The 6000-nt window shown below is 40.8% G+C and overlaps 1 protein-coding gene across 1 annotated transcript in view; it reads right to left on the reverse strand.

Moving 5' to 3' along the window:
• Positions 1-5949, reverse strand: part of SERAC1 (serine active site containing 1) — a 52322-nt gene extending 46373 nt beyond the window's left edge. The window contains 1 exon segment of the mRNA XM_015591909.2: positions 5828-5949. The gene's annotated coding sequence lies outside the window, so the exon portion shown is untranslated.
• Between the last annotated feature and the right edge of the window lie 51 nt (positions 5950-6000).

Consider the following 6000-nt stretch of genomic DNA (forward strand, 5'->3'; position numbering starts at 1 on the left):
TGACTCTGTGTATGTCATCTTACCATACATGATTAAGAAAAAGTCCTGAATACATTTTAAAACACTAGACATATGATTATGGGCTAGTTAATTAACCTCTGTGTCTCACTTTACTCATCTAAAAAATGGCAATAACAGGACTTTAAAGGGTTGTTATCAATATTATGAGCTAACACATGTAAAGCACACAGAATAGGGCCTATTCCAAGTTAAGTGCTCAATAAATGTTACTTATCACAACCATGATTATTATATTCCAACTGGCGATTTAAAGATCTTCTGTTTCTCTTCTTAAACTTTACATCTGGGTACAGGTTTGTTATCACAGATCCTGCTCAGGATTTGGTGTGCCCCCTCAATCTCTGAACTTGTATCTTTCTTTGATTCTGTAATATTCTTAATAATTATCACCCTTAAGCTAAACTGACTAACTCTACAAGCCTGGTATGTACGTCCCAGTAATTAAGGTCCCTACTGGTTTCTGATAACCCGGTAATTTACAGCCGCCTCTACCTCAGTGCTATGACTTTTTTTCTGAGTTTCCTTTTCTCTTCTCACAACTCCTAGTTCCTTCAATGCATTTTAACTAAAAGCTTCATGTGTGTGGAGGGAGCAGAGCATGCTGCCTGAAACTGAGTATACAGGAATAGCATTTACCAAAATAGGAAAATACAGGAAGAGAAATGGATTTGAGAAAAGATGAATTCTCAATTTCAACATGCTGAGATTAAGGTTCCTGTAAAATATTCATGAAGGATATCCATTATGCTACATGGGCTCGGCAGACAGGTCTAAGCTATAGGAACAGATTTATGAGCCATCAGCATATACTGTTAGTTGAAACTATTAACTTTGGATGAAATTATTGAAAAATAGTGTTTCTCAAAATGTCATCCTAGGATTATCTGCAGATTGTTAAAATCCACATTCCCAGGGACAATTTTAGCTTGAATTTCTCTGCTCTAAGTCTCACAAGGCCGAAACCAAGCTGTTAGCAAGGCTGCATTCCTTACTGAGCTCTAGGGAAGAGTCGGCTTCCAGGCTCATGCAGGTTGCTGGCGGGATTCAGTCCATTTGGCTGCAGAAGGGAAGTCCTTGTTTCCTTGCTAGTTTTTGTCTGGGCGCCAGAGGCCTCCCTCTGACCTCTGAAGACGGCCCCCCGCGTCTCTGAACCAGAAGCAGCTCCCCCTCACATTGCCACATGACTCTTCGGCTTTCCTTTTCCACTTTTTAAAGGTCCATGTGATCACAATAGGCTCTCCCAGATCATCTAAAATAATCTCCCTGCTTTAAAATCTATAACTGAGTCTGCCTGCAAAATCCCTTTGCCAGGTATGCAATTTAACATATTCACAGGTTCTGGAGATTTGGGCATGGACATCTGGGGGCGGGGGGCAGTATTCTGCCTACCACAGGCCACTATGAGCATTCTGACACAATATTTTATAGACGTGTTTTGACTTCTCTTGGGTAAATACCTAGAATTGCTGGGTCATAGGGCAAATATGTTTAACTTTATGACGCTCCAAAATACTTTTCCAACATGACTGCACTATTTTACTGCAACCAGTAATGTAGGAGTATAAGTTCCAGTACCTGATGATGTCGGCATGTTTGATTTTAGCCATTTTAGTGGGTACATGGCAGTACCTCATTGTGGTTTTATTTTGCGATTCTCTGAAAACATTGAGCATTTTTTATATTCATGTTATAAAATTTACATTTTTGTGTGAAGTGCCTACTCAAGTCTTTTGCCCATTTTTAAATTGATTTGTTTTTTAAATGAGTTATCAGTTCTTCACAAATTCTGGAAACAAATCCTTTACGACATATATGTACATATATACTGCAAATAACTTCTAGGCTGTGACCTGCCTGTTCACTTTCTTAAAGGTACCTTTTGATGAAGAGTTTTAATTTTCATAACTTCTATCAAATGTTTGCTTTTATAGTCATTATACTCCTGTCTTAGAAATTGTTGCCTACCTCAAAGACACAGATATTCTCCTGAGTTTCTCTAAAAGGCATTTTTGTTTTAGCTTGTACATTTCGCTCAATGATCCACCTCAAAAATTGTGTATTGGGTGAGACAGGATTTGACCTTCATTTTTCTTCCTCTACATGGATATCTAATAGACCCAGTATCATTTGTTGAAAAGATTTTCCTTTCTTCATTGAACTGACTTTGTATCTTGGTTGTAAATCAAGTGGCCATATAAATATGGGCCTATTTCTTAACTGCATTCCATTCTAGTCATCTATTTGTATACCCTTATATAAATATCATTGTATTGACTACTGCAGTTTTACAATAAATCTTGCAGCCAGGTAGTATCAGTTCTCTGAATTTGTTCTTCCTTTTCAAGACTGACTATTCTGTGTCTGGCACGTCCACATAATTTTAAAGTCAACTTGTAAATTTCTATTTTACACAGTCTTTGAGATTATGATTGCGATTGCAGTAAATCTGAAACTAATTTTAAGCAGAGAACAGAGGAGAAATTGAGGAAACTAAGAAGAAGGACACAGAAAGTAAAAAGGAAACAAAACAGTACCATATGAGACAAATATTTAAAATTCCAATAAATTTGACAGGGAGCTCCCTGGAGCCTTTATAGTGGTAGCTTCGTTGCCTTAGTCAGCAAAGAAACCGGACTGGAACTAAACATCCATTCTCCTCTTCATTCTTATTAATAAAACCACTGAATTATAGCTGGGCACACCAAAACGAATAAAGGCTACATTGTCTATATTTACCTCTAGTTAAGTATCGTCCCCAAGAACTGGCTAACGGGTTGTAAGTGGATGTGTCACGTGTAACTTCTGAGAAGTGTCCTTAAAGAGAAAAGTATGTGCCTTTCTTCAACCATCCCTCTTGCCATGGCAGTGGCAGCTGGAATTAAAGCAGCCATCTCCACCATGAGAAAGCATACTAAGGATGGCAGACTACCAGCAAGACCGAAGATTTCAAGTCCCTGATGCTCATGGAACTGTTTCCATGCCAGCCGTGGCCTGCCTACCTATGGAACTATATGCATATTTAAGGCATTATTATTGTATATTTTCTTGTGATGCAACTGAATCTAATCCTACCACATGAGCTTTAAGTATCTGCATGCCACTGATCACAAAGCTGTATCGCCAACTGTAATCTTCCCAGACCCACCTACCCAACAGCTACTGGAACATTTCCACTTGGATGTCCAACAAGCCTTTCAAACTTAAACTGTCCAAAAGAGAATTCTTTATTTTTTCTCCCTCAATTCTTCCTCCACTCATCCTCTGCATTGCCACCAGATAAATGGTAAGTAGTTTTTGATGATAAATGGTAAATGATTCATCTCGCGGCTCAAGCAAAAAACCTAAATGTTGCCCTTGTTCCTTGCTTTCCCCTCATCCCCTATCCAAACCCTGCACAATTCCTGTTCGCTGCTACCAAAACATACCCCAAATCCATCCACTTTTCTCTACCTTCACTGTCACCATTCCAGCTTAAGCCCCATCACCTCTCATTTGGAGTAACTCAATAGCATCCTCAGTGGTGCTTTTCGTAACTTAAGAAATCCTTCCCAGAAGATGAAAAAGTTCTAGGGATAGACAGTGGTGATGGCTGCACAATAACATGAACACCACGTGTACACCTGAAAATGGCTAAAATGGTAAATTTTATGTTCTGTGTATTTAACCACAAGGAAACAAAAAGAGAAGTATTTCCTGGAGACAATATAGTCCCCTATATCTTTTTCTAAATGGTTTACAGATGTATCTTTCACATCTAAGACTTTAATCCACCTGGAAATGATTGTTGTGAATGGTGTGAAGTGGCATCTAATTTTGTCTTTATTCTGTATGGATACCACATTTACTGACTAGTCTAGGCTTTTTCTAGGATCTCCATTCTGTTCCATGAGTCTACTTTCTATCCCTGAGCCAATACCAGTAATTAAGACAGTAGTCTTAATTATTACAGCTTTATATTGTTTTGCTACCTGGGAGGAAAAGACTTTATTTTTCTTCAAAATACACTCAGCTATTCTTGGTCCTTTGCCTTTTCATATATATTTTAGGTTCAGCACATCAAGTGCCATGAAAAACCATACAGCAAGTTTAACTGAAATTGCACTGAATTTTTAGAATTAGGGAAAACTAACATCTTGATATCGAGTCATTTCATCCATAAATATTGTATAGCTCTCCATTTACTTGGGTTTTCTTTTGCGTGTCAATACAGCTTTAAATTTTTCTCCCTAAAGGACTATACAGCTTTAGTGTGATTTATTTCCAAATAACTTTAGTTTGGAATACTATTTTAAATATCTTCTGTTATTCTTAAACTCTCTAGTTATTGCTGGTATACAGAAGTTATTTTTTTACTCAGAAATCTTTCCAAACTGAAGACCATTTTTTTCCTTTTTTTTTCAGTTTATTGACTAATCCTTTCCCATAGATTTGTGATCTTTTCTTATAAATTCATGTAAATGAATGCACAAATATGTACATACAAACATCCATGTTTTTCTTTTGTTCATGGCTATTCTGTTTCAATGCTGTCTCTTCTTGTACTACAGCACTGTTTTAAATGCTATAGTTTTATAATTTGATAGCGTAACTCCTCTGTCTCAAACTCTTTTAGTTATTTGTCAGTTTACTCTTCCTGATAAATATTACAATCACTTTGTCAGGAGAGCTGGTTTTTCCCCAGAGCTGACCAAAGTATACAATTTGGGGGTTCTAAAGGCCATTTCTGACACCCTCTAACCAAAACAACCCCTCCAATCACTCTTTATCATATCACTGTCTGATAACGTCTTGTTAACCGATTTTAGTGTCTCTCTTCTCCACTCCTCACGCCCCCACACTAGAATTAGTTGCTTGTTTACCATCATATCCTGTGTCTGCCACATTTTCAAGGCACAAAAATGTTTGTTGAATAAATGAATCTTAAGTCTGGGTGATTCGGGATGCAGGAAGAAAAGCGGGTTCTGAAGTGTGGCTGAAAGATGAGAACTAGTTCAGTTTGAGAGGAGTTTAGAGCACTCACAGGTTATTAACGTGCAGGCATCAGGCCAGCACCTGGAGCACAAGAGTGAAGGTTCAATGTGATGAAACTGATGTGATGGTCAAGGAGGAGAATGCACGCAAGAAGAAAAAAAGCAAAGACACTTGGGAAGAACTAAAAAGCAAATAAAAGAGAGGGCGTGCGCAGGTAGTATGGAAACCAACGAGAGGGAAAAGATTCGAGAAATAGGAAAAGAGAAAAGGGAAGAGCTGGATAAATCACGGGAACACACGAAATTAAAAGCTGCATGAGCTCAACTGGGGAAGTCGTACAATTTGCATGATCCTCATAACTCCATTGGTAAAAATAGAGAGCTCTGTTAGACTACAGACTAGAATTTGGGGAAGGAATTAATTTTAGAACCTCTTGGGGTCTCTCACGTTAAAATGGCCGTTACCGGGTTTAGAGGCCTATCAGCATTCAATCTATTCTTCCTCCCGATCAGAGTTAGAAGCTGTTTTGAATTTGAATGTTCCCATTCGAATGAGGGAACTGTACAGTCCTCCCTATCATTCCGCGATTACCGCGCCCTGGCTGAAGGTACCAGCACGTGCCCTTTGGGCGTCGAAAAGGAACCAAAGGAGGGCGATGGCGGGGAGACCCTCACGCACCGCGGGGGGTCAGCGGGCCAGTGGGGGGCCGCGCGTCCTCGCCGAGGCTCGCCCGCCAGTCCCCAGCCTCGCCGCGTCTCCGCCCTCCCAGCTCCCCACCCTGTCCGGCTTTGCTGACGTTCTTGCCCGCCCCCAAGAGCCCGGGCCCCCTTCCTACCTGCCCGCACGTGGACTTGGCCTGCCCCGGGCCGCTCACCGCGGACCGGGTCAGCCCAGAGCTCACCTTTCTCTGCCGCGCCAGCCCGCGCCCTCCACCCCGCGGCAGGCGGCACGTGACCCCGCCCCCCGCGTACCGCCCCTCGGCCCAGGCTGCGCCCCGCCTCCCGCCGG

Source organism: Pteropus alecto, unplaced genomic scaffold, assembly GCF_000325575.1.
Source record: "Pteropus alecto unplaced genomic scaffold, ASM32557v1 scaffold195, whole genome shotgun sequence".
NCBI classification, from domain to species: Eukaryota; Metazoa; Chordata; class Mammalia; order Chiroptera; family Pteropodidae; genus Pteropus; species Pteropus alecto.